The sequence below is a fragment of the Balaenoptera physalus genome, assembly GCF_965194825.1.
Source record: "Balaenoptera physalus genome assembly, chromosome: 19".
NCBI classification, from domain to species: domain Eukaryota; kingdom Metazoa; phylum Chordata; class Mammalia; order Artiodactyla; family Balaenopteridae; genus Balaenoptera; species Balaenoptera physalus.
The window spans coordinates 66790988-66809073 of NC_138900.1; the positions used below are offsets into that span (position 1 = coordinate 66790988).

An 18086-nucleotide genomic window follows, 5' to 3' on the forward strand; every position below is an offset into this window, starting at 1 on the left:
CCAGCTGCTCCGCGGCACGTGGGATCTTCCCAGACCAGGGCTCGAACCCGTGTCCCCTGCATTGGCAGGCAAGCAGGCGGATTCTTAACCACCACGCCACCAGGGAAGCCCTCTGTCTTTTTGATTAGAGCCATTACAGTGAACGTGATGTGGTATCTCACGGCATTTCCCTGACAGCTAATGATGGTGGGCATCTTCTTCACATGCTTATTGCCCATTTGTATATGTTGTTTGTCTTTTTATTGTTGAATTGTAGGAGTTCTTTATTTTAGATACAAGTCCTTTATCAGGTATGTGACTTACAAGTATTTTCTCTCATTCTGTGTCTTTTCTCTTTCTTGATGATGTCCTTTCCCGTCACAGAATTTTTAATTTTGGTTAAGTACAGGTTACCTATTTTTTTATTTTATTGCTGTGCTTTTGGTGTCACATCCAAGAAACCATTGTCTAATCCAAGGTCACGAAGCTTCACACCTTTACTTTCTTCTACAACTTACAGCTTTAGCGCTTACATTTAGGTCTTTGAGCCTTTTAGAGTTAATTTTTGTATATGCTGTTTTGTAGGGGTCCAGCTTCATTCTTTTGCATGTGGGTGTCCAGTTGTCAACACCATTTGTTGAAAAGACTGTCCTTTTCTTATTTTTTATAAATTTATTTGTTTATTTATTTTTGGCTGCATTGGGTCTTCGTTGCTTGTGAGGGCTTTCTCTAGTTGCGGTGAGCAGGGGCTACTCTTTGTTGGGGGGTGCGGGCTTCTCATTGCAGTGGCTTCTCTTGAGGTGGAGCATGGGCTCTAGGCGTGTGGGCTTTGGTAATTGTGGCACATGGGCTCCAGAGTGCAGGCTCAGTAGTTGTGGTGCACGGGCTTAGTTGCTCCGCGGCATGTGGCATCTTCCCGGACCAGGCATCAAACCCGTGTCCCCTGCACTGGCATGTGGATTCTTAACCACTGCGCCACCAGGGAAGTCCTGTCCTTTTCTTATTGAGTGGTCTTGGCACCCTTGTTGAAAACCAAAATGACCATACTCATGAGGGTTTAGAGTGTCAGATTTTAGTCTTAAACTGAGGATAAAGATTAACGCCTGCGTCATACTGCTGTCACGAAGGTTCAGAGATCAGTTCCCACGAGGAGCCTTCGCACATGGTCTGGCACCCAGCAGGCACTCAGAGCGTCGGTGATGATGCGGACGCAGGAGCCAGGCGTTCACCCCAGAAGAGGCACAGGCTGGGAGGGAGGGGGCAGCGTGGCCACTGCTGAGCTTGGGGGTAACGCTTCCCTCCTCCCAGCCTGTCTCGTTGGCATGCCAGCGTGACCTGGCCAGCGGGGATGGAAAGAATTACTCTGACTTTTCACAAAGATGGGCGATGATCTTAGGTGAGGGGTAGGGAGTTGGAACAGAGCGTCCTTGGTAACAAAGCAACAAAGCCTCGGAGAAAACATGGCCCCAGACAATGTTTTCCAGGGAGGCCGCTGCGCCCAGATTTTCCTGCTGGGCCCCCGTTGCCCGCAGAGCGGCTGTGGGGTGTTCTCCTTCCCCTGCAGGGCTGGCTTATCCTCCAGCCCCTTGAATCCCCCGTGAAGTGTGCCAGGGCACCAGGCAGCCGGCACACAGCTGTCGTCCGCGGCCACCTCCAGCTCAGGGCCACACTCGTGTCGCTACGCCGTGGGCTGGGGGATGAAGCAGAGACCACCACCCGTGGTCCGTCCGGAGGGCCTGGCGTTTGGATACTCTTTCTACCAGCATGTTTTCCACCCCAGGATCGATGGAGCACCTGCGAGCTTGGGTGCGTGATGGTGGCTCATGGTTTCACAACTCACATCGTGCCTCTGGGCTGCTTCTTTACTCCAGGCGTCCTGTTCGCCCCAGATTCCACTTCCTGTACAAAATCCTGGCAAAATCCGTAGATTGTGTCCTGCTGGGACTCTACCATCTCAGCTGCTGCTCATGGGCTGGTCGAGACTTGTCCCCTGCAACCTCTGGCATTCCCGTCAAGGGCAGTGCTGTCCCCTCAAGGGTGGGCAGTGCCCATCTCTCAGGCCTCCCCCTCCCGAGGTCCCCCAAACCTGCTGTCGGTGACCACGCCACGCAGACCTTCTCGGGGATCGGCAGTGCCTCGGCGGGTGGGTGCTGTCGGGAAAGTCTGATTTGGTCCGAAGTGGGGCTACTGAAGAAATGCCCAGATCCTCCCTGTGGGCAGCCCTCCCCGACCAGAGCCCCCCGACACAGAGATGGAGCGGGTCTCGCCCGCGCACGCCTTCTTCCCCCGCAGCCCCCGTGTCTGCAGCGTTAGTATGTGACTGTACGTCCCCACAAGGGCAGGGACTGGCCATCCTGGCCACTGCTGAGTGCTGGTGGCCAGTGGGGACCCCAGGACCTCTGCTCGCTGGGACCCGGCCCTCCCTCTGCCAGGAGGGACTTTTCCAGCACCTCTGTCAGCCGCTCAGCGGCGTCCGGCTCCTCCCTCCTTCAGCGTAAGACGCGCGGCCCTCTGCTGCCTCCCGCCCCAGCCCTGGGAGCCGGTCCTGGCGGTGCGTCCACGTGGCCGTGCCCGCTCCTCTGCAGGTGCTGTGCTCCCCCGCCCTGCCTGTTGGGAGGCCTGGTCCTTGGGCTGCCCTGGATGGCCTGGGCTGGGGCCGAGGGGAAGGGTGCCGCGCTTTCCAGTGTGACGCTGGGCTGGGCACTCACCCTCTCCGGACACGCCCTGCGGACACTTGCGCAAGGAGGGGCGGGCCGTCCCCACACGGGCACAGGGTGCCTGTTGGGTGAGGGGCGTGGGCGTCCACCCCACTGTTCTCGGAGCTGCTGGGCGACAGGCCAGTTTACTGGCCTCCACCCTCCACAGAGCGCCAGCGCCTGGAAGGGGGGCTGGAGAGAGACTGTGAAAGGAGAGGGTGAATCAGGACCGTGGGGCCACGGTCTGGGGTGCGGGGAGCGGGGAGAACGTCTCCCCCACGTGGTTCTTGCATCCGACGCAGCTTCTGGAAATGAAAACAGCAGTTGAGCCTGTTTTTCCAATGTTTCATTTTCCTTCGAAACAGGGCTGCATTCCTTCAAAGCCTCTAAATATTTATCTTAACATTCTTCCTATAATTTAAAATTATTTGCCATATTCTAGGGGATGTTTCACGTCTCCCGTTGTGCAAAAGCTCTCTTGTTGTCACAGACGCAAGCCCGGCGTTCTCTGTCCCTGGTCACGGACAGCGGTGTGACCAGGAGGGAGACTCGGTCAGGCACTAACTAGTCGTGTCTCTAACATTCACTCATCTCCCTTTGAAGCAAAGACAGCGAACATCAGGCCGGAGATTTGGGTGGCAAGAGAATCTAGCTAGGACTTAAAGATTTACAAAATGAGTTTATTTTTAACGTGTGGCGCCCGCCGCCCCGCCAGCCCTGGTCTCTGGCTGTTGTGCCGTCCCCACCAGTGGCCTGTGGGGCGCGAGGAGCCCACGCCGCCAGCCGACAGGGCAGCGGGCCGCATAGGAAGCAGTGCGGAGGCTTTCTTGGATCCAGTTTAAAAGTTCAACGTTGAAGGTACAGTAATTTATTTTTGCAGTGATAATACAAATTCAAATTCTGGCGGAACGCACATCATGCTGAAAACAAGATTTTGCCAAACTGAGATGTCTGTGGAGCAGAAGTATTCTTGGAATTGCCAATGCCACCCAGCAAGCGAGAACTGCGTCAGAAAATCGTCCCCATCGCGAGGGACGCTGAGGCTCGCGCAGTTCACAAGTCAGAAGCGGAGCGACTGGACCGCAAAACCGGTGTGATGCGGCCGATGCGGAATTGAAAAGCAAGAGCAAGTTCAGCCGGGCAGTCGCCCTTCCCCCTGTGCTCACTGCCACCCTCATCCGTCGGGCTCAGAGCTGCTGGGTCCTTAGTAAATAAAGTGGCCCACAGTGGCATTTAATTGTTAAACGAGCCCTTTACATTTGGGGTGCATTTTATTCAAAACCCACTGGGAACTTCAGATTTTTCAATGAATGTCGTGCCAGAAAACTTCACTTCGGGAAGCTTCTAGTGAAGCACAATGATCACAGAGCAGAGTCGCTCACGGAAGGATGCTGACATGTTTCCCTGCAAAAGCGTAGGAGGATCAGCGGAGTCACACGCTGTGGTCCTGGAACGGGGGTCTTTGGGAACAGTGCTGTCATTTCACTGTGGAATGTTCTGGACCAGCGGAAGAATCTTCTGACGAGGTCCACATTTTAAAATCAAGTGTATTTATATTCTGTACCCACATGGAATGCAGAACCAGAACCTTGCATCATCGGGCATCTTTTATCCAGTCTGGGACCACATCCATCCGCTGAAGTCCTTCCCACCTTGCATAACTCCCCCAGGAGGCTTCCCACCGCCTGTCACGGTAGCACACACTCCTGCCCGTCCGGGCTCCCCAGGCCCTTGGCTTATGCTGCCTCAGGTGACCGTAGCTTGTTAATCCTGGTCCCCACGAGCCTCCAGCGTGATGTCCCCTGATGCTGGTTGAAGGTCATGGAATGAGGATGTTACTCCCTGTCCTGTCCCCGTCTCAGCGCGGTGCGCACTCAGGAGTCCGGTGTTCAGAAGTGTCCGAGGTTCAGGACTTCGGGCTGTCTAGCAAGTCACATCTCAGCCTCTTGGTTCCTAGCGTTGCAAGCAGAAACGGCTGCTAAGAACGGCTGGGGATGCTGAGCGCTTGCTGTCGTGCCGGTGCTGGCCGCGTGCTCTGAGCACATCACCTTTTAACCTTCACACAGCCCTGAAAACGGGTGCTGTCATCGCTCAGCGTTTTTAGTTGGGGGAACAGAGGCGCAGAGGTGAAGACGCCGGTCAGTTCTGCAGCTGGCGTTCAGCACAGTTAAGGACTCGCCACAGACAGGCCGGCCCCACCATTCACACACACAGGGAAGCTGACCTGATTTTATCACGAACGCCCACATAACCCACCACCTGATCCCACCATTAGCGTCGAGCTGCATTCACTTTATTAGCTGTCGATGCAGCTCTCCATCCCTCTCTGCATCTGTGGATCCGCCTTATTTTTGTGCGCATTTCAAACAGCCACCGCAGACTCCAGTACGCTTCACGCCTTAACACTTGGGCTCACATTTCACCAGCTAGAGTTCAGTATTGATGTTTTTAAGTAAACTTTCCGTGCAGTGAAATGCACAAACCTTAGGTGTACCGTTCGCTGAGTTTTAACGTAAGCAGACACCTGTGAACCCCTCCCTTATCAGCACGTGGAATTTCCCGTCCCCCCAGAAAGTGCCCCCACCCCAGTCAGTCCTTGCCTGCACCCCGATGAGGCGGCCAGTGTCCTAATCTTTCCATCATTGATTAGTTTTGCCTGTTGCAGAACTTCATATAAACCAAGAGTCAGCGTTTTTAGCTACCAGTCTGCACTGCCACCTGGGTGAGGAGTTTTCAAGGGCTAGCCTTGGGGGACTGACAGATCTTTGTCTTCTCTGTGTATCAGCCAGGGTTCTCCAGAGACACGGGACCAAGAGGGTATCTATCATCTATCTATCAATTATCTATCTAATCTATCTATCTGCGGAGAGAGAGAAATTTATTTTTATTTTAAGGATTGGGGGTTGACAAGTCCAAAATCTGTAGGGCAGGTCAACAGGCTGGAAACCCTGGCAGGGTGTCTGTTATAGTCACGAGGCAGAATTTTTTTCTTCTCTGGGAAACCTCACTTTTGGCTCCTAAGAGCTCCAACTGGTTGGATGGGGCCAACCCACCTGACGAAGAGTAATCTCCCTTACTGGGAGCTGGCTGATTGTAGGTGGTAACCACGGCTACCAAATTCACACAACCTTGATGCTGGCATTCGACCAAGCAACGCACAGCATGCCCTCTCGCTGTGGGATGTCTCCATGTTGAGACCTCCTGCTCCGGACCTGGTTGAGAATTGGGAAGGCAGTTTCCTGTCCCAGAGATCCAACTGGAAGGGAGGAGCCAGGACCCTGGTCAAGAGTCTCACCAGCCGGTGGAGGGAGCCATGCTGGGCCGGGACCAGGCTGGGGGGCAGGGGGTCGGGGGGGCGGTGCCTGGGCCTCCCTACCCCAGCCCAGCCGCTGAGCGCGGCTGCATGTAACCAGAGGGCTTCTCTGTGCTGCCCTCCTCCACGACGGCTCTTCCCCAAAGATGATTTGATTATGTTTTAATGAGAATAATATTTGCTTCGAGGAAGGATGAATCCAGCCGTGTTTTTATATCAGCCAGATGTCCTCAACTATTTACCCCCTCCCTCCGCTAGGAATCTGGCAAAACTTGTGAAGCAGTCGGGCCCCAGAGATCCCCCTCCCCGGCCTCACCTCTCCCAACCGCCAGCTTTAATTCTCAGGCCCGAGGGTGTTTCCAGGGAAAGGGAGCCACGTGGAGCTGATTGATCTGCACGCTGCTCATCAGAGTACAGTTTTGTAAGAGCTAATTGGTGCGCGGAGAGCCTTTCAAATCTTTTTTATAAGCCTCTTACTGACCCTGTTGTTTGAGCCAAGCCTTAATAGAACCTCGACTTCAGAAGACTGATGATTGGTCCGAAACTCAGAAGCTCTGGTGGTGAAGCAGGCACCAGACTTGGCTGAAATTTTCTGCTGATTTTAGGCTGAGCAAAGCCAGGCAGTTGGGAAAGCCTAGACTTCAGCAAAGCTATTAACTGTTTTCTTCCCTTCTGTTTTTCAGGCTGACAGCAAGCTCTGAGCCGTGAATCTGGAGACCTGCCGCAGCGACAGGTAGGGCTCGTCACTTGTCCCCGCCGCTGATCCGCGATGGCCCAAGGGGTGGCTGTGTTACCTTGCCCTGCGTCCTTTTTGATAGAGTTTTCTTTTGCCAAAGAAATGGGGTGTAGGGAAGTCACTTCGTGTGTTTCTTGTCTCCAGAACTTAGTTGTTCGCTCATTCGTTCTCTGATTCAGTAACTTTTATTGAACACCTACTGTGTGACGAGCTGTAACAAGGGCCGGGCATCAGTGCTGAGAAAGAGGCATTGCGTGTGTCCTTCGTGGGGAGCCGGATGCCTGCCAGGCAGACAGCTAAGCGGGAATGTGATTGCTGCTCGCGATGGAGGGAAAGACTCCTGAGCACAAGACAGGCGCCTCCTCCGGCAGGTGGTGGGACGAGGGTCTGCAGCTGGAGAAGGAAGGGTGTGGGCGGGGCGGGGCGGGGAACAGAGTGTGCAGGGTCCCTGAGGACCGGGAAGACCTGCGGCAGGGGCGGCTGGGAGGCGGGTGAAGAGGCTGAGGAGAGGAGCGTGCGCCGTATCCCAAGAGTAACGAAAAGATGCCGACACGTCTGCAGCAGGAGATGGACGTGGTCTGACGTGTGTTGTTGTTTAAGCCAGGTTTATTGGGATATAATCGACATCACTAAAATCCACCCCTCTCACTGTGCTGTTCTGAGTGAGGACAGATGCGTCCAGTTGCATCACCACCACAGTCAACATACAGAATTCTCCCGTCACCACCCCGTCACCCCCTAGAATCCCCTTTGTAGCCGACCCTTCCCGTCGCCAGCCCCCGGCAGCCCCCATCTGATTTCTGTCGCTGGAGATCAGTTTTGCCTTTTCTGGAACGTCCCTGAAGCGGAATGACCGGACCTGCCCTTGGGGTCTGTCTTCTTTCACTGGTCGCAAGGCATCCGACGGCCACCTTGTCACAGGCGTTAGTCCTGTGCTCCTCGTGACTGCTGGCTGGCCTTCCGTGATACAGACGCATCCATCCACCTCCCGCAGACGTCTGGGCGATTCTGGTTCTCGGGGCCGCGCTTAGCGCGCTCAGGAGCCCTTGCACGCGGGCTGGCGTCTCTGCCTGTCTCTCCCCAGCATCCAGTCGGCGCTCTGTGCGTATTCGTCGGGATTTCTGGGTTGTACGCTGAGATAGATGTAACATGAGAAACCACCAGAACACATTGCAAAGTGGCTGCACCCCAAGGCACGCCCGCTGCCACGCCCAGGAGTGCCCGTGGCCTGGTTGTCAGCGTCCGTGAGCCTGGCCGTCCTGGTGGGTGTGCAGTGGCCGCTCGCCGGGGTTTTGGTTTGTGTTCCCCCCAGGACTGGTGCGTTGAGCATCTTCCCATGGGCTTCCATGGTCTCGGGTGGGGTGCGGGGAGCACCGGCTGGGAGCCGGGGCCCGAGTCCCGGTCTCAGTTCAGCCGCCAGCTCGCTGGGTGACCTTGGGCAAGTCCCTTCCCCGCTCTTGCCTCATTTCCTTCGCTGTTCGCTGGGGGTGATAATGCCGCTCGGGGCTGTTGTGAGGATGGAGGCCGAGGTCACTGTGGGAAGGGGCTTGCCAGCCGCCCGCCCGTCGTGCGGTCGTCGTTATGGTTCCCAGGAACAGCAGCCGCCAGTGCCCTGTGCTCCGTCTCTGCCCGTGGACTCAGCACATCCCTTCCGTCCTGTTCACTCCCCACCACGACCGCAAGAGACCAGCGACGAGGGCAACCGGCCTGAATCCAGCTTTGGCCTTGCCAGCCTGCAGGTCACCTTGACAAGCTCGTCTGTTTGATTTTCTGTGGTGCAGGAAGGTGGCTCATACACGGTGCGCCGTCCTTTCTGGAAAACCATTCACCGTCGCTGTCCTCCCATCCCAGCCTCGGCCCCCGCCCCATCTGGCTCCTCCCACGAGCTGTACAGGCAGTGCCTCGTTTCCACCTTCTCGGCCGAGAACCTTCGAGTCATCCTGGACCGCGCGCTCGCGCCCACATGCAGTCACCCAGCAGGTCCTGTGGCGCCTTATTAAGAGAGATGCGGAAGCTTGCCATCACCTCCATCACTTGCTGCCAGCCCAAGCCCTCCTCTCTCGCCTGGACCACGGCCAAGGCTTGCTCATGGGTCTCCCCGTCCCCCCACCCTATAGTCTGTTCTCCAGAAGGCAGTCAGAGAGGTCCTGCGCCCCCTCAGAGACCCGTCCTCCTCCCGCCTGGGACCGGCATCCTGGCTGCCGCCCCGGGACCTTCTGCCCAGACCCCTCCGGGCTGCCCGGCTCCGCCCTCCACTTGGGCTCTGCCCCAAGGCCACCTCCTCGAACACCTCTGTCCCTGCTCCCTCCTGACTTCTCTCCATGGCACACGGCCCCGCCGGGATGTATTTAGTACTTACGGTCGGTCCCGCATCCAGGGGTCACCCCTCCGCTCGGCAGAGGGTCTGCGGGTCTGGAGCCGGGGACACAGGCCTCGGCACACGCGGCCCCGTGAGCACCTGCTGCGCGGACGGGCACGTGAATGGTGAGGAGTCAGGGCTGCTAACGGTGCTCCTGTCCCCGTGTGAAGGCCCGTGTCACCGGGCAGCGGGTTTCCTGACACCCCCAGGGGGTCAGCAGGTGGCCCCTGGAGGTCATGCTCCTCCAGTCGCAGGTGGGTTCACACGTGCCTTCTCAAATGGGCTGAATAAGGGGACCCTTGGGTGTGAGAAGAAAATATTAAAACTTCTATGGACTTTTGAATACCGTTCTTTAAAAATTTCGCTGTGTATATGTGTTGAACAGTATGGCCACTATAGTGATCAGATAGCACGTGTGTACGCTTTATAAACAAGCGGACAAAATTATTTACAAATGGAGATGTGCCACGAGAAGAGTTGAAAGACTTGTTCCAGAGCTGCGCTTCTTAACCAGGGGCACATTTGCCCACCAGGTAGGGGTGTCAGGTAAAATACAGAATGCCTGGCTAAATGTGAATTCTGGAATTTTAGACGAACAAATAGGGTTTTTAAACAGTATGAGTATATCCCAAATATTGCTTGGGACATACTTATACTAGAAATTATTTATTGCTTATCTGAAATACAAATTGGACTGGGCGTCCTATATTTTTATTTGCTGAATCTGGCGGCTCTGTCCCGAGGGGATACGTGGCAGTGTCTGGAGACAACTCTGACGTTGCAGCTGAGGGGGGCGCTCCTGGCGTCTCGTGGGAGGAGGGGTGCTGCTCAGCACCCCACGGTGTTCGGGACGGCCCCTCCCCATACAGACTGCGTTGCCCCACTTGTCATTTGTGTCCAAATTGAGACTCTTCTCTGGGGGGGACCGCTTGGTGGTGCCGGTGGCTCTCCTGGTCCTTGTCACCCTTGGGGGAAGGGACTTTCCGCTTGGCGGGCTCCAGGTCTGCTCCAGAAACCAGAGGAAGCCCGGCGACAGTGCCCACCGGCCAGCTCACCACGTACAAAGTTCACGGAGAGGAAAGTCAAGACCCCTTAGATGGTCCTTGCAGGCCAGACAAGGCAAACTTGATTTGGGAAGGTGATGGCCGTCGTGTGAAACTCAGTCCCTTTCCATTCTTTTCCTGTTTCTTTGTTTTTCAACGTAATTTCCCCCCAAAGCTCTCCGTCCACATGGTGTTGAAAGTCCAACAGGACGTTATTTTCCACTGAAGACCATTCCCTGCCTCTCTTCCCACCTCAAACCCTCTTTCCCAGACGGGCTCACACTTCTCTCTGTTAGTTGTTTCTTCTGATTATTTTTCACTAACTCTAAGTATTTCGCTTTTATTGCTGCTTCGTGATCTTTCACATTTTAAACACCCTTTATCTCTCTCGCACAGCTCCCCACCCTGCGCCGCCTGCAGCCTCTTCCGCCTCCCCATCCTCATGGAGCTAAATGGTGCCCCTCGGTTGAAGCAGTATTTAGCGTGTGAGGCGTTACGGACAGTGTCAGTCACGTTCCCATCAGGCTGCACGACGTGCTAGAGTCACATTTCTTTTCTGCAACAGCCTTTTGTTTTCTCTGGGGTTAATAGGCGCTTCTCTCCTGCAAGCTTAGTTTTCTGCTTCTGGTCCCCTGTTTCTTCTCCAAGCCATCTATCTCAACCCTCAGATTCTCTCCACGTGGTAAGCCCTGCGGATAGGTGACGGTTCCACTGTTTGAGGGGGTTTCCTCCCACGCTTCTGTCCACCCTCGGCCACAGCTGGGAGCACTGTTTCTCCGCGTCTCACATCTTGCCTTACCTTGCGCCTTCCCTTCCTAGCTTCTTGGGAAACAGTGCACGGTGGGTAAGTTTTTAAGAACTTGTGTGTCTTAAAGAAATGTCCTTATTCTGCCCTTACACTTGATAACTTGTCTGACTACAGAATACTGGGTTTGAAATAATTTCCCTCCAAATGTTAAAGGGTATTGGGGTTGCCATTGAAAAACAGATGCCGCCTGATTCCCGATCCTCTGTGACATGTTTCGTGTGTCTGGAAACTTCTAGGCCCCCTCCCTTCTGAAATCTCATGGTGTGAGGCTGCAGTGTGGGTCTCTTCTAGGAGCTGCCTGGGAACTTGGCAGTGTCTTTCATCATGACGATTCCTGCCCCTCACTTATGGGAAATTTTCTTTTACTGTACCTTTAATTTAAAATAGTCCTATTTTGCCTCCGTCTTGTGTGTTCCGTAACATCTACTGGTCAGGTCCTGGGCCTTTTGGGTTGGTCCTTTTATTCTCGTACCTCTTCTCCCCATTTTTAATCTCTCAATCTATCTCTTTCTCTTTAGCTGTTCAACTTTCTGGGAAATTTCCTCAAACAATTTCTTCCTACTCTTCCATGATATTTTTGGTTTTGTTTTACGAATATATTTTAAATTTCCAAGATTTTTTTCTTATTATTTGAATCATTCTTCCTTTCTTACGGCACCCTGTTCTTCTTTCATCGATACACCATCTTTCCCTTCCTGACAGTTATTAACTGTGCCTTCTCTGGAGCTTTCTTCTCCTCCCTGCATTTTCTGTTTCCTGAGAGTTCTTTTTTCTTTCTGCCTTCTTCTTTTTTCCCAGCTTTTGGGTTTGATCTCTGTCTTTGTTGTGAGGGTCTCCACTCAGTGTCCGGGGTCCATGGCTGACCTCCATTCTCAGAGCGGGTGTGAGCAGGATGGCACGTTACTCTGAATTAAGCCAGGCTTGGTGAGGGCCTCCCAGGAGGGCAGTGACCCAGGAGGCAGTTGTTTCACAGGAGGATTCCCAAAGTCAGTATCTGTGCTCACAGCTCCCCAGATGACCATTTCTCTGGAGGGGGTCCTCTGGTTTCGGGGGTCCAACCAGGGCTCTTGCTCCCCATCTTAGCCCACACTCCCACCCTCGGGGACTCCTGGGGTCTTCACTTCCTGAGCCAGTGGCAAGTTCTGTATTTGAACAGGGCCTCCGTCTCGCTCAGGCTCCTCAACTCTGCTCTCCATCACTGGGACCGCCGCCCCCAGCCTTCTCTCCACTTGGTTTTCATCTTCCATCTGACAGTGTCCACCTCTGACCCCCACTGCTCCTGGTGGGCATGTGCCATCTCTGCCTCTGCTCTAGTTCTGTTCTTGTTAAAGGGCAGAGAAAAATGGCGTGTGTTCTTTCAGCCAAATTTAACTGGGCGCTGCAGAATCTTTTTCAAAATTTCCAATTATATGTAAGAGAAAGTCTCAGTTAGGTATTAATATGACTCTAATACCTCTCCGGAAGTTGCCGGTCTCTCTTTTTAATGAAGAATGAGAAAGTCCCAGGAAAGCAGGAGCATCTGGCTAGAAGTTAATCATAGTGTATTATTTTCATGGGTCCCTGAGGGTTTTCTTTAAAAAGCAAATGATACTGATTTCTCATTGGTGGCAGTGACGTAAATTTCTTTTGAAAATAAATTTAGATATTTTTAGAAATGATGTTAAAGAAACATGTTAAGTGAATAACAGGTAGGTATTGCGAAGATTTGGCAAACGTTTGAGGGAGGTACTTGAACAGCTGGTATTTGGGAACCACCTTGACCTGACGCTTGGCAGACCCAGGTTCACCCTAGCTCCACCTCTCATGGCCATGGGCCACCTGCCACCTGCTCCAGGATCCCTTTGAGAATGCAATACGGTATTGATATGAAGTGCTGGCCTGGGGGCACCTAGAGGTGTGTGGAGCCCACTTTAGAGATCGCTGCCCTGGGTCTTGGTGACAAGTAGCTGTCCCCGTGTCACTTTGGCTTCCGAAGCAGGACATCTGCCCTTGATTCTGCCAGGAAGACACATGCAAAGGTCATGCTCACAGTTTCTGCTTCACATACACACACCTAATAATAATAAACCACATTCCTAACTCCTATTCCAAGCATGGTATCTCCATCATCTCTGATCAATATTGTCTTCAGTGTCAGCCTAGGAAAAAACATTCAAGTCTGTGGTTAAATAAGGAAATTGCAGAGAGTTTATAAACTGGTGTAAGACCCACAACTGTCCTACTTTGGGGAGAAATACCCTTTATCCGGAGATGGTATTCTTTTTGTTATTTCTTGAAATGATAATAACAGTAGAAAAGAATGGATCTTAGGGGTTCTATTTAAAATGTGGGAAAAAAAAAATCAGCTCTACATTAGACCAAAAACCTCTTCTGAAAATGTTACTGACTTTTGGTTTTGGACCTCTGATTCTGGCCAGTGTGGGGTAACAGGCATGGGAATTACCTTCCTGCTGTAAATGACCAGAAAGCTGGAGGGAATGTACCAAGCACAGCTCTCACACACTGGACAATAGACAGTGAAAGGGACAAACAAGGGCCCATGACTGCACCAGCTCACTGTAGGGAAGGGAAGTGAAATAGAGGTGGTCCTCACTGAGTGGAGGAGAGAGAGCTTGGAGTTCAGGGAAGCCAAATTAGCAAGACTTGGAGGGCAGAGTGCTGGGGCAGAGAGAGCTGCAGAGAGACCCCACCAGGTCGTGGCTGATGTGTGCATGTATGTGAGGGAAGGACAGATGGCTGGGGAAAGAGCTGCCCAAAGGAGCAGGCAGAACAATCCTTGGAGCTCACACAGGGCTTAGGATAGTCTCTGTTTACACCAGTCAGGATGGAAAGACCTTAGAATACACTGGGCTTTAGTCGAATCCTCATGAGTATTTTCTGAATAATGACGGTAAGTTAGTTTTAGCCTAAGTCTGTTCTGGACCCACCCTAATGACACTTGATAAAAAGGCTTCGGAAGAGTCTAACTAATTCCAAATAACTCAGAACTGCACACCAGAATAAAATCCAAGACCATTTAAAGGAGCACCACAAAAACCAGAAAGCAACAGTGAACATTCACAGTGTCTGGCATTCAATCAAAATTAACCATGCATGCAAAAACAGAAAATTCAGACCCAAAACCAGGGGGGAAAATCAGTCAGTAGAAAAATACCCAGATGTGGCAGAGATGATGGAATATGCAGACAAGGATGTTAAAACAGCTACTAAAAATATGTTCCATACATTCAAGAGGGAAGAGCAATAAACAATAAGAAGCAAAATGAAAGATATAAAAAAGTCACAATGGAACTTTGAGTTGAAAATTTAATATCCAAAATGAAAAATATGCTGGATATAATTCACAGCAGAGTAAACACTGTGGATTTAAAGATCAGCAAGTTTGAAGCCATAGAAACTATTCAAATTAGAGCAGAGAGAAAAAAGACTTAAAAAACAAAATAATAGAACTGTGGTGACCCGTGGGATAATATCCAGTCATCTAGCCTGTGTGTAATTGGAGTTCTAGAAAGAGAAAGAGGCAGGGACAAAACCTGTTTTGAGGAAATAGTGGCCAAAAGCTTTCTGAATTTGATGGAAACTAGAAACCCACAGATGCAAGGAGCCAAATAAAGCCTGTTTTGAGTAAACACTGAGAAAGCCACATCAAGGCACATTGTAAACAAATTGCTGAAAACCAGTAATAAAAAGAGATCTTAGAGGCAACCAGATAAAAATGACACATTGTGGACAGAGGAGCAGAACCATGAGGGACAGCAGACTTCTTGCCAGAAAGCATGCAAGCCAGAAAACAATGGGGAAGCATCTTTGAAGTGCTCAGGGCGGTGGGGGGCAGGGTGTCTGTCAACAGTGATGTTATCAGCCAGTGAAAATGCGGTTCACAATTGGAAATAAAATAGAGACTATTTCAGGCAAGCAAAAACCAACAGAATTCATTGGTAGCAAATCCGATTTACAAGAAGTGTTAAAGGAGGTTCTTCCAACAGAAAAACAAATAATCCCAGATGGAAATTTAGATCTACACAAAGCAGTGAAGTGACCCAGAAATAGTAATTAAATAGGTAAATGTAAAAGATATTTTTCTAATTTTTACGTCTCCTGCAACGGTATTTCACTGTTTAAAACAAGAATAATAACAATGTATTTGGGGGTTTATAGTTTACAAGGAAGTAAAATCTGTGACAATAATAGCACAAAGGATGGGAGGGGGACATAGGAGTATATTGTTGAGTGATTCTTACACCAAATGTGATGGGGAATAATATTACTTGAAGGTAGATTGTGATAAGTTAAAGAGGTATATTATAACCTCTAGAACATCCAGTAAAAATAAAAAATTAAGGGGTAACTAATAAGCCCATAGTGGGAATAAAGGAGAATCATTAAAATAAAACCCTTGATTAATCTAAAAGAAGACATGACAATAAGAAAGAAAAACAAAGAACAGCTGGGGCAAGTAGAAACCCAGAACAAGGAGGGAGATTTAAACCCAACTATATCATAATTACATTAATTACATAATTAAACCCAACTATATCATAATTACATTAAATAGTCTAACATTCAAAATGAAGACAGAGATTGCAAGGTAGGATAAGGAAGCAAGACCCAAGTAAATGCTGCCTTCAAGAAGTGCAGTTTACATAGGAAGCCACAGATAGGTTAAAAGTAAGAGGATGGGAAAAGATGTACCTTGCTAACACTAGCCAGTAGAAAACTGCAGTGACCTTACTAACTCCAGACAAAGTAGATTTCACATCAAAGAGTATTTCCAGGGACAAAGAAGTCCATTCATCAAGATAAAGGCGTCAGTTCATCAAGAAGACACAATGCTGAATGTGTATACCCCCAGTAACAGCTTCAAGATACATGAAATGAAAACTGATAGAGCTGAAAGGAGAAATAGAGAAATCACAATTATTGCTGGCAGTTTCGATACCCTGGGCTTAGTCAGGGTTCAGCCAGAGGAGCAGAACCTGCAGGAGGTGTGTTTGTATCAAGAAGATGCAAAGTCCATTCATGCAGTTGTATAGGCTGCAAAGCAAGTGTGACAGCAGGTTGACGTGGGTGCAGACACAGCCGACGCTGTTGTTCATGGGAGGAATTTCTTCTTTCCCTGGGGAAGCCTCAGCCCAGCTCTTAAGGTCTTCTGACTGATTAAGCCAGGCCCACCCAGATCATCTCCTTTGCTTAAAGTCCACTGATCAGGGACTGTAATCACATCTGCAAAATCCCCTCCCAGCAGCACCCAGGTGAGTGTTTGACTGGGTAACTGGAGACCGTATCCCAGCAAAGCAGACGCGTCAGGAAGCATCACAGCCCTCCTTCCCCCAACAAAGGAGGGAACAAGGAGAAAATCAGTGATGACACAGAGCACTTGAAAACCGTTATCAATTAACTTTACCTAACTGACATTTACAGAACTTTCCACGCAACCGCAGTAGAACACACATGGAAGATTCATCCAGATGGACTACATTCTGGACCATAAAACAGAGCTCAGTAAACTTCAGAAGATTAAAAGCCTTCAAAGTATGTTTTCTGATCACGAGGGGATTAATTTCAAAGAGGTCAGGAGAATTCTCCAAGACCAGGCCGCTGGTAAGTGGTGGAGCTAGGATTTGAACAGAGCCCTTCTTGCCTTTGAAAGATGCACCCACTTCCTGCTACGCCTCCCTGACTCCTGGGGGTGAGCAGGTCTGCGCCTGGTGGGCTAGAGATGTCTGGCACCTGGCTGCAGTTGCATCTTGTCACATGCTTACAGTTGCTGGTGATCCTGTGTTATTAGGACCAGCCTGTGCAAACGCTCGTGAATTCAGGCTCACGTCCATCATCACGAAGGGCCTCGTGTGCGCCACCCCTGGGCGCTTCTGTCTTCGGAGATGCCAGGGTGAACCGATGCGGCTGGCGTTTCTCTCTGAGGACCCAGAGACGCAGTAGAGAGAACATGACGAATTGGACCTGGGCCGCCAAGGGAGCTGGCTGGGGGCCGGGGTCCTGTCAGTCAGGGCGCAGAGGCGCCGGACAAGGAGATCTGTCCCGGGACGCCGAGGAGCAAGCCCAGGCCCGGCCAGTGCCCTCCAGACACTGCCAGAACCCTCTCCAGCAGAGCTCGGGGTGGTGGAGGTGGTGGTGCCCTGAGCCAGTGCAGCGGGCTTCACACATCGCCCTCTCTCCCACAGAATAATAGAGCAGGTCCTGCTCCAAAACGTCTTGGACTTGGAACTCAAAACAGCAGCTGACAGAAAACTGTAATTCAAAAAGATACATGTACCACAATGTTCATTGCAGCACTGTTTACAATCGCCAGGACATGGAAGCAACCTAAATGTCCATCAACAGATGAATGGATAAAGAAGATGTGGCACATATATACAATGGAATATTACTCAGCCATAAAAAGGAACGAAACTGAGTTATTTGTAGTGAGGTGGATGGACCTAGAGTCTGTCATACAGAGTGAAGTAAGTCAGAAAGAGAAAAACAAATACCGTATGCTAACGCATATATATGGAATTTAAAAAAGCAGTACTGATTAACCTAGTGGCAGGGCAGGAATGAAGACACAAATGTAGAGAACAGACTTGAGGGCACAGGGTGGGAAGGGGAAGCTGGGACGAAGTGAGAGAGTAGCACTGTCATATATACGCTACCAAATGGAAAATGGATGGCTAGTGGGAAGCAGCCGCATAGCACAGGGAGATCAGCTGGGTGCTTTGTGACGACCTAGAGGGGTGGGATAGGGAGGGTGGGAGGGAGACGTAAGAGGGAGGAGATATGGGGATATATGTATATGTATAGTTGATTCACTTTGTTATACAGCAGAAACTAACACACCATTGTAAAGCAATTATACTCCAATTAAGATGTGGGGGGAAAAAGAAACCAGCTGAGGGAAATACCAGTGTTAAGGTGGGCACATTTTTAATTGTTATCACTGCGTCTCTGTCCCCTGGCGGGCTTCTCAGCTGCCTGCTGCAGGTCGTTCCAGACTTGTCAGCCCAAAGGCCATCTGAGCATCTATCACAGCTCGCAAATGACCAGCACATCATCTTGCATACTCATCTGCTTTTGTAGTAAGTTTGGGGAAAAAGCGGCTTTGGAAAAAAAGAGTCAATTAAATCCAAACAGATATTACGTGAAATACGTATG

At 51.0% G+C, this 18086-nt stretch overlaps 1 protein-coding gene across 3 annotated transcripts in view; it reads left to right on the plus strand.

Moving 5' to 3' along the window:
* ZNF469 (zinc finger protein 469) overlaps positions 1–18086 on the plus strand; it is a 285469-nt gene that overhangs the window by 44592 nt on the left and 222791 nt on the right. For 2 of the 3 annotated variants that reach the window (XM_082436887.1, XM_082436886.1), the window contains exon 2: positions 6672–6721. The gene's annotated coding sequence lies outside the window, so the exon portion shown is untranslated. Of the gene's footprint in view, positions 1–2535; positions 6722–18086 lie in introns of those variants that run through there. The other variant, XM_082436885.1, reaches the window with a different exon arrangement.